Source organism: Ovis aries, chromosome 8, assembly GCF_016772045.2.
Source record: "Ovis aries strain OAR_USU_Benz2616 breed Rambouillet chromosome 8, ARS-UI_Ramb_v3.0, whole genome shotgun sequence".
NCBI lineage: Eukaryota > Metazoa > Chordata > Mammalia > Artiodactyla > Bovidae > Ovis > Ovis aries.
The window spans coordinates 74,315,942-74,325,896 of NC_056061.1; the positions used below are offsets into that span (position 1 = coordinate 74,315,942).

At 51.3% G+C, this 9,955-nt stretch overlaps 1 pseudogene; it reads right to left on the reverse strand.

Moving 5' to 3' along the window:
• Positions 1-1,765: 1,765 nt before the first annotated feature.
• LOC101110921 (UL16-binding protein 1-like) lies at positions 1,766-8,841 on the reverse strand (annotated as a pseudogene).
• Positions 8,842-9,955: the final 1,114 nt, after the last annotated feature.

A 9,955-nucleotide genomic window follows, 5' to 3' on the forward strand; every position in this document is an offset into this window, starting at 1 on the left:
CTTTATTGTGAAATTTACTTTATTGCCCTGGTCTGGAACCCAGCCCACAGTATCTCTGAGGTTGGCCTCTATCTACATGGCTTTTAGGCTATGTTTTCCAGCCTGGAACTAACACTCGAATGGCTGCATAGTAGGGTGAACACATGACCTACTGTTGGGATATGGTGAAATATACATTTAAAAGTCCAGAGAATTTAAAGATCACTTCACAGCTGGACTGCATGTTACTTTAGGAATGATCGTTTAATTCTGTTTCCACAAGAAATAAAGCATTATCATTGGTTTTATTTATAGAATGTGAAGGAATGGGAAATACCATGCTACCACCCTTGTGGCAGAAAGTCAAGAGGAACTAAAAAGCCTCTTGATGAAAGTGAAAGAGGAGAGTGAAAAAGTTGGCTTAAAGCTCAACATTCAGAAAACGAAGATCATGGCATTTGGTCCCATCACTTCATGGGAAATAGATGGGAAACAGTGGAAACAATGTCAGACTTTATTTTTTTGGGCTCCAAAATCACTTCAGATGGTGACTGCATCCATGAAATTAAAAGGCGCTTACTCCTTGGAAGAAAAGTTATGAGCAACCTAGATAGCATATTCAAAAGCAGAGACAATACTTTGCCGACTAAGGTCCGTCTAGTCAAGGCTATGGTTTTTCCAGTAGTCATGTATGGATGTGAGAGTTGGACTGCGAAGAAGGCTGAGCGCCAAAGAATTGATGCTTTTGAACTGTGGTGTTGGAGAAGACTCTTGAGAGTCCCTTGGACTTCAAGGAGATCCAACCAGTCCATTCTGAAGGAGATCAGCCCTGGGATTTCTTTGGAAGGAATGATGCTAAAGTTGAAACTCCAGTACTTTGGCCACTTCATGCGAAGTGTTGACTCATTGGAAAAGATTTTGATGCTGGGAGGGATTGGAGGCAGGAGAAGAAGGGGACGACCGAGGATGGGATGGCTGGATGGCATCACTGACTCGATGGATGTGAGTCTGAGTGAACTCTGGGAGATGGTGATGGACAGGGAGGCCTGGCATGTTGCGATTCACGGGGTCACAAAGAGTTGGACACGACTGAGCGACTGAACTGAAATGATGACTTTTCTCCTGGATTAGAAAACAGGCATGAAGTACTTAACTTTTGTGCATTATAGAGATGTTGATTTAAGAATCACTATAAAGGCTTCCCAGGTGGCGCTTGTGGTAAAGAATCACCTGCCTACGAATGAGGTACAGGAGACACAGGCGACATGGGTTTAATCCCTGGATCAGGAAGATGCCCTGGAGACGTAAATAGCAACTCACTCCAGTATTCTTGCTTGGGAAATCCCATGGACAGAGGAGCCTGATGGCCTACAGTCCACGGGATCGCAAAGAGTCGAACATGACTCAGCACCAATAGGGTAATAAATTATGATGGGAACCAGTCAATGTAAAACTGTATCCCTTTGAAAATATAATGAAGTTGTTTCTCTGGATAAAGAAAAAAACCCCTGAGTCCTGCAAGAGCAGATGTATTTTTCCACCAATATCATCATTTTTAAGAATAAGGTCACGATGCAGGCAGAAGTCTAATTTTCCAAAAACCAAAAGATTGAAAGTGTTATGTTTATGGTGATCTCTTGCACAAGTAGTTAAAAGTATCAGTGCAGAGACTGCATCACTCAACACCAAGAGGAAGTGGGAAAGGAGATTTGAAAAAAGTAAAGATGTTGAGGAGGATGCTCATCAGCTGCGACAAAAGACTCGAGATGGTGCAGCCACTGTGTCGTCATAACTGGTAGACAGACTTGGGATTCTGAAGGTGTGGTCTCTTGGCTCTGAAGTGAACAGCAGGAGAACAAAGGTGGCCAAGCAGAGACTGAGTCCTCAGGCCAACAGAGCACCTGCTGCACTTCCTGGGAGCACCGCCTCCGGCAGAATAGAAAGAGGCCTTGGTCCACGAGGCTGAGGAACTCCTGTCAATTTCCTGGGGCTGCCCCTCCCCAGCCCCCCTCCAGCCCCACCCTCACTGAGGGGCTCCACCTCCACCCCCACCTCAGGCCCAGCAGCTTGTTGTCATCTCCTCCTTCCTTCCTGCATCACAGAGTCACGCCAGGCCCTGACACCGCCTGCTCAGGCTCAGGACTGGAGCCAGTGAGGAATCAATCTGCTCTCTTTACTCAGGTCCGGATCCTCCCCGAGGAGGGCCTAAAGGACCAGGGAGCAGGTCCCAAGAGGAGGGGACTTGCTTCCTGACAGCCTTGGGGGGCTGCAGGGAAACCTCCTTCCTTTGTGCCCCTCCAGACTCTGAGCAGCACACACAGCTCTCAGGACCAGGGTCCCTGCCCCCATCTCTTCCTGGTCACCCCAGTTGGGCATCTCCACCCCAGCTCAGGCCCACCACCCCCAGGCACCTCTGCTCAAGGCAGGGCCGCTCAGTGATGGAAGCTCTGGGTTCCCAGGAGGCTGGGGCCGGGCAGGCCACAGGCTGAGTCACAACTGCAGCTTCTCCAGGAGCACAGGCCTGGCCTCAGCCCCTCCCACAGTCTCTGCTGTGGGGCTCCTGCCTTGCCTGCTTCACCCACACTACTTCCTGTGAGAACGGGCCTTTGGAGTTGGGTCTGCAAAGGCCTTCCCACCCCTTCCTCTGGGATGAGAGCCCAGCCCCTCTCATTTTGGCCACTGGGTTGGTCCCCTCCCCGCTGACACATCACGTGGAGTCCCCATGCTGCTCTCAGGCCCCTGAGTCCTGCCCTACCCCTGAGTGCCTGCTGTTCTCACACTACCTACCCTGGGCCCTGCCAGCCAGCAGTCTGTGCTCAGTCCGGGGACTTGGCTAAACCCTTTAGCATCAGTAGGCCCTCAGCCTAGTGAAGGCCCCACCCTTTTCACAGTGTCACCTGACAGTGGGGACCTCTCAGAACTCAGGGCTGAGCTTGTCTGAGTTCTGCTCTCAGGTGATATGGGGTCTTATCCCCCTGCTCATTTCCAGGATGAGGAGGTTCAGTGAGGGGCAGGGGTTGGCTGGGATTCACCTTTCCCGTCCTCACACCAGGCCCTGTGCCCCTGTCTTCCCTCTGATTTCTGCCCTCAGTACTTCTTCTTTTAAAGGATCCAGGCTACGATGCTTATTATGACAAAACCGGGGAGAACTCCAAGGACAATCTCAGTTTTGTGGTTGCTGGCTGGGGCCGTGGGCTGCACTGTAGCGAGGACTGAGGTCAGTGATGCTGCAAGGAGAGTAAGAGTGAAGCCCTTGTCCAGACCCCAAACTCAGCAGATGCCTCCTCGTCCCCGACTCAGTATCTCTACTGTGCAGACAGCTTGTACCCATCACATGGAGGCCCCTGTGATAGGTCCTCAGGTGAGATGGGGCGAAGGGAGGAGCCCAGTCCTCTCGGGGCTCTGACAGCTAATGGGGGAGCAAGGTTTCCAACACAGCCACTCAGTCCCGCTGTGACATCAGAGACGGTGACCTGAGGATGCAGTCCTCAGGAGCTACAGCAGAGGCGGTATTGACAGTTTTCCTAAAGTGGAATTGGTGACATTTAGAAGAAGATTCTGGAAAGAGGGTACAGTGAGAAATAAATCCCAGAAATCAAAAAGATGTCTACAGGATTTGGATCAGCAAAAATCCATGTTCAGTCGTCCAAACGCTTGTGCTGTGAGGAGAGACGTCAGGAGGTGGAAGAGGAGTGAGGATGACAGAGCATCCTGGATCATTGTTCTCCCAGAAACAATTCACTTTTTAGATTTTTTAAAATATTATTTATTTTTATTCACTCCAAAAACATTGTTAATTGGGGTATAGCCATTAACAATGTTATCATAGTTTCAGATGAACAGCAAAGAGATTTAGCCATACACATACATGAACCCCTTCTCCCCTAAACCCCTCTCCCATCCAGGCTGGCACATACCACTGAGGAGAGTTCCATGTACTATACCGTGGGTGCTCGTTGGTTATCCATTTACATATAGCAGTGTGTACATGACCTTCCCATAGTTCCTAACTATCCCTTCCCCCAGGTAACCATAAGCTTGTTTTCTAAGTCTGTGAGTCTCTTTCTGTTTTGTAAGTTTTCTTGTACTATTTCTTTTTAGATTCCACTTATAAGGCATGTCATATGATATTTCTCCTTCTCTTCTGACTTAGATCACTCAGTATGACACTCTCTAGGGCCATCCATGTTTCAGGAACAGCTCACTGTAGATGGATCACTTTGCCAAAACACACAGACATACAGACACACACACGCATACACAGAGGTTGGGTCCATATCACCTTGAGTGGACTACCAGTTCTCTACACTTCCCTCACTTACCCGAGGTCTTCAACATTTTCTCCCAGCACACCATAAACTCCTGAAGCCAGGCCCGACAGTCTCCATGGAGACCTTTTTGAAGAAGTCGGTCACAGCTCTGTCCTTCTCCCACTTCTCTTTAATCCACCTCCCTCCAGAATGATCCACTGTCCAGTGCCCATCCTCTGAATCAAAGTGGAGGCACATTTCTCCATTGAAGCCAAAATGCCAAGATCCACTGACGTGTCCATCCTCTTCACACTGGCATGTCATCCTACCCTGCAAGGTCAGAGGATCTGATCTCATCAAGGAAAAGAAAGAGCATAGGCTCTGGACTTGATGAATTCTTTGCCTCACCGTGATCCACCTGCCCTGGGCCCAGGTAATCAGGCCCTGTTCTCTCCTCCAAGGCCCACTCCTTCCACTGGACTACTAGGGAAGGACCAATACTCAATTGAATTTTTTACCCATAAACAATGGATGCAGCTCCTTCAGTATCTGGACTTCCTAACTCACCTCTGGATTCGATGGACATGAGTTTGACTTGATGGACATGAGTTTGAGCAACCTCTGGGAGTTGGTGAAGGACAGGGGAGACTGGCACGCTGCAGTCCATGGGGTTGCAAAGAGTGGGATATGACTGAGTGACTGAACTGAACTGAACTGAACTGAAGTCACCTCTGGGTGTGTCTTTCTCCAGTATATTGTCAGGCACTTGCCCCATGAGGAAGTCCCCGATGTCTCTGAGTGTTTCTCTCCGTGTTTCCCAAGTGTTCGTAGTTTTCACCTCCTCTCCCAATGGACTTGTGGATTGGATCATGGCGCCACCACAGTCAAAGGAGAGAAAAACATTCCCATCTACCTGGCCTTGAGCCACACACCACAGCTCTCCAGGACTGGGGTGAGGATCGACGGTGAAGTTGTAGCAAAGAGAGTGAGCATCTGTGAAGGAAAATGCAGGTGAGGGCAGGTTTTGGAGAAGAAGACCCATTACCTTCTCCCCCCACTTATGTGAGAGCAGAGGAAAGCTGCAGGGCTGGGCTGGTAGAGCAGGAAGGCCCCCCTGCTCCCCAACACCACCTACAGGCTGAGCAAGTGGAGAAACCACATAACATTATCTCTACTGTGCTCATAAGGCCCACACAGAACCCAAAGCTGCAGAAAGCAGAATTTACAATTAGGGTCACAGGATTTAGCAAGGCCAGGGAGATGCTTCTGATCTGCCACTTTGATGGGTCTTAGGATCCTGGAGAAGGCGTGGCCCACATGGCATGAAAGAGAAAATCCAGAACTTCTGAGGCAGGTGGTAGAGGAAGGGATCAAAGGCTCAGAGAAGTGAATGTGCCAGAGTGGGCACAGTATGAAAGGGCAGGAAAGTGTGCAGTCCCCCAGGTTCCTTGGAGCCCGAGAGGAACGAGCGGATGAGAAGCATCTCCAACAGCTCAAGGGTGACTTTTGCTGAGGGTCAGGGTTGGTGGTGGGATTGGTGTTCCTGTGCGCTTCCAGCAGGAGCGAGGATGGAGAAGGGGAAAGAGGTGATGCCAGGGGGAGTGCCCTATGTCAGAAACAAAGCAGATGCAGAGGCTAAGGGGACCAGAGAGCCCCACTGTAGCCAGGCCTCACTGCAAAGAGTACCACGCTGCCTCCTAGCACAGGGCGATCCTAGAGGCAGACAGAAGACAGAAGAGCAGTGAGCCCTGCTAAAAACTACATGATTGAAAGGAAAAATTATATAAAAAACAGAGACAGACACAAGGCTGAGTGTTCAGGAATCTGAGTGCAGACATCCCAACAAAGTGTCCAGGTCCTTTGTGCAGTATCCAGCACTGAGTCAGGTCTTATATTCAGAATCCATTCCTAGAGACAGAGATGCCAGGCATCAGCAAGGAGGGCCCTCTTATCACCACAGCAAGTGCAGAAGTCCTTCTGGCCTTGGAGGCCACATGGTCATTGCCTGGGGTAAGTGTACACTTGGCAGAACGCCACCCCCACATTCATGAGGTCCAAGGGAGGGACTGTCATCATGTCCAGCAGTCTGAAACATCATCATGGCCCGCCTGTTATTACTGTGGTGCCTGAGATCTGTGGTAAGGAATACACATCTGTCCCACAGGGGTGTCACCCATCCACTGGTCCTCATAGTGCTCATTTCACTTTCATTGCATTTACATATGAATGAAAAATCTTCACAGTTAGTAAATTACCGTGCGGTGAGGGTACCATAGAAGTGATTTCCAAGTTCACACTTCTGACACGGACCTTCATCCCCCAAGAATACTTGTAAAGAATATCACATCCTGGAGAAAATGACTGAGTACCAACCTACAACCCTCCAGGGCTGCAGGAGTGTCATCCCTATCCTATCTCCATTTAGTTCCCAGTGTGGCCCATAGATTTCTATACTTGTGCATATGACATATTTCAATCTCTGCAGACCATGGTTTTCTGTTACAACGGCTGTCCTAGCACAAAAACAGTTAGGGACAATTGGACCTGATCACCTGCTTCTTGGGCAGATGACCCAGCAGAACCTGTGACGTCAGAGCTATCTGTCTGTGGTGGGAAAGGTGCAATGTGCCGTCTACGGCATTTTACTTGGAGGTTCACAACACAGACCCTTTATGTCCTGAAGCAAGGCCATGAGATTTGCAGTGGGGAATAGCACACCATTTAAATGTGGCTCCTGGTATGGTCCTGGGGGTAGTGGAGATGAGGCCTCTGGTCATGAAATGTCAGCGTTGTCTATCATGATCTGGGCTCACCAACCCCTAATTATTAGTTCAGATAGACCAGCCATCAGAGGATTAAAGAGATATTGTGGTTTGGCATAAGAAGGGCCAGAGGCAACAAATAAGAGAGAGCAGCAGGTGGCCTAGGCCTGACATCAGAATTGTTGTAGGACCACTATTCTCCAGGGTCTGCCCCTGTGGCTCAGCAGTAAGGAATCCACTTGCAATGTCGGAGCTGGAGTAGATGTGGGATCTGTCCCTAAGTGAGAAGATCCCGTGGAGGAGAGCATGGCAACCCACTCCAGTGTTCTTGCCTGGAGAATCTCTTGGACAGAGGACCCTCGTGGGCTATAGTCCATAGGATCATAAAGAGTTGGACATGACTGAAGGGACTTAGCATGCACACACTATTCTCTGCTCATGCCTGAGGCTTCATGAAGTGTCCCCTATATCTCCATGGACCATGGAAACCACTCTAGAGCAGAGGGGGTCAGGGGACATCAGCCCATATCTGCTGTACCCATACTCCTTTCACATTCACACCACCCAGAACCTACAAGGCAGGACAGAGCAAGTTTTTGGTTCACAAACAGGCAGCTAAGCCATCCTTGCACTAGTCCCTAAGGGATGAGTCATCTATTACTATTACAGGGGAGTCACATTGTTCTTTTTTTTTTTTTTTCCCCAGGTCGTCTTTGCCTGCTCTTGTAGCACAAATGTGGAGATGTAGAATGCACACAGACACCAAATGACCTGTTGAGACCAACTGTGTTACTCTCTCTCTTTTGAAGAAAAGATTCTCCAACTCCTGCCGTAAATAATAGCTATTTATAGGCCACTGTCTCCATAGTCTCAGGGAATATGAATGTGGGACTGAAGGGTAGAAGTGGGGTTGCCCATCCTCACCCTCATGCCCTGTGTCACACACTTTGGGAAGCTCTTCTCCCATCTCTCCTGCTTTATGTCCTGGGGGACAGGCTGAGAGGCTTCTGCTGGGGTGAATTCTCAGGCAAGAGGATAGGGTGCCAGTTGACAGAGGGGCAGGTTTAGGAAGTTGTTGGAGGCCCTGAGCTTATTGGGATGGGGAGGGATATGGAAAAAATAGTGTTGTAACCAAGCAGGACTCTAAGGAGGCTTCTTAGGTAGACTCCAGCCATCTCCTTGGCCCCACCTCCTGCTCCGCGCCCCCCCCCCCCCAACACCCCGCCCAAGTGTCGGACTCCACTTAGACCTTTGCCCATCTCCCTCCCCGCCCCCTGCCGCCCCGGCCCGCCCAAGGCAACTGGTCAGGCTCCACCCAGCCTTCCTCTGAACCCCATGGGTTCGGTCCCTCGGGAGCGGCCCCCACCTGTCCTGCACCCGCTTCAGTGGCTCCAAATTCCAGAGAGGCGGCCTGCGGATTGGAGCAGCATTTCTTGCTGCTGCCCGGGCTCCCATTTCTCCCAGCTTCCTCTCCCTTTATGCTGTGATTCCTCTTTCACCCAGATCTTGTCTTTTTCATGCCAGGGCAGGGAGGGGGGCCGGGGCGGGGGACGAGGGATGGCAACAAGCTGGGGAGTGGGGGCGGGGAGCAGGAGCCCAGCGGGAAAGGAGGCGCGGAGGTCTAAAAGCAGGGAGGCGGTCCAGGCTCGACGTTCCCGAACCTGGCGGACACCCTCATCCCTCTCGGGGTCTTAAGGCCCCGTGTCCGCTCCCCGCAGGTTAATCCATGAACTCACCGCCTTGCGCCGTGCAGAACCGGAGAGACAGGAGAAGAAGCAGGGCAGCCACACAAAGAGGCGCTTCGGAGTCAGTGGTCCAGCCCATCACCAAGGGGAAAGTGCTTTGATCTGACTTCGTGGGGAGACCCGAGCTATTTGTGTGAGAGCCCGCCCCGCCCTTCCACTCTCCGCCCTGCCCTCCAGTCCACTCCCGCCGGTTCCTCGCCGTGTCACCCCCCTGACCCTCCTCAGGTGATGCCTGGAAGGTCCAGGGGAGCCAGGCGCCTCCTTCTCAGGCATCGGAAGCCTCGCATGGCCCCACCCAGCCGGCCCCTCCTGACTCACTCCTTGCTCCTCCGAGTCCTTCTCGCCCCTCAACCTTCCTCCCCATTCCCGCCTGCAGTCTTCCTGCGGTGGTGGTTTACTTGTTCAGTCGTGTCCGACTCTTGCGACCCTGAGGACTGTAGCCCGCCGGGCTCCTCTGACCATGGGGATTCTCCAGGCGAGAGGACTTCAGTGGGTCGCCATGCCCTCCTCCTTGGGATCTTCCTGACCCTGGGATCGAAGCCGGATCTCCTACGTTGCAGGCAGAGGCTTTACCGACTGATGTAGGAGGGAAGCCCTGCTTTTTTTTTAAAGACTCAAGATTTCCAAGCCATCCACCACCCCTCAACCACCCCCACCAAAGAATTCTGCGGATCTCTTGAAAGGGCCTGAAGACAGCCCTTAACTGCAGTGTCATCAGCAATATGTTTTCTAGTACTTTCTGCCCCCAGAGTAGTCCTAGGTCTTTTGTGGGCCAAAGTAACTGCTCATTAGAAAGAGTTTGAGGACTGAGGCCAGAACCTGAATTTGCAGGTTCCGCGCGGAGACCGGGATCCAGCGCTGCCACCGCGCGCCCCCTGGCGGTCTCTTCCGGCTGCTCGTTCTACACTGGTAGCCTGTGTGATCCGTTTTATTCCCCCTCATAATTTACTTGTATGCAGCATCCAGCCAGCACTGAACATCTCACTTTCACATCTCAGGGCTATCCACTGATGAAGAGTGAGATGATCCATCACTCTTTGGGACTGACAAGACCTCCTAATTCTTGGGAAGTGGTCTATCTATGACATAGTGATCTATCAATGACATTGAGAGGTCAACGTCTGTGACAGAGGGATCCATCTCTCTGTTATCACGGGGCTCTTGGCTTTTGCTAGCTTCAGGGGTGACTGAGCCCTGACCTCGGAAGGTCGCACGGACA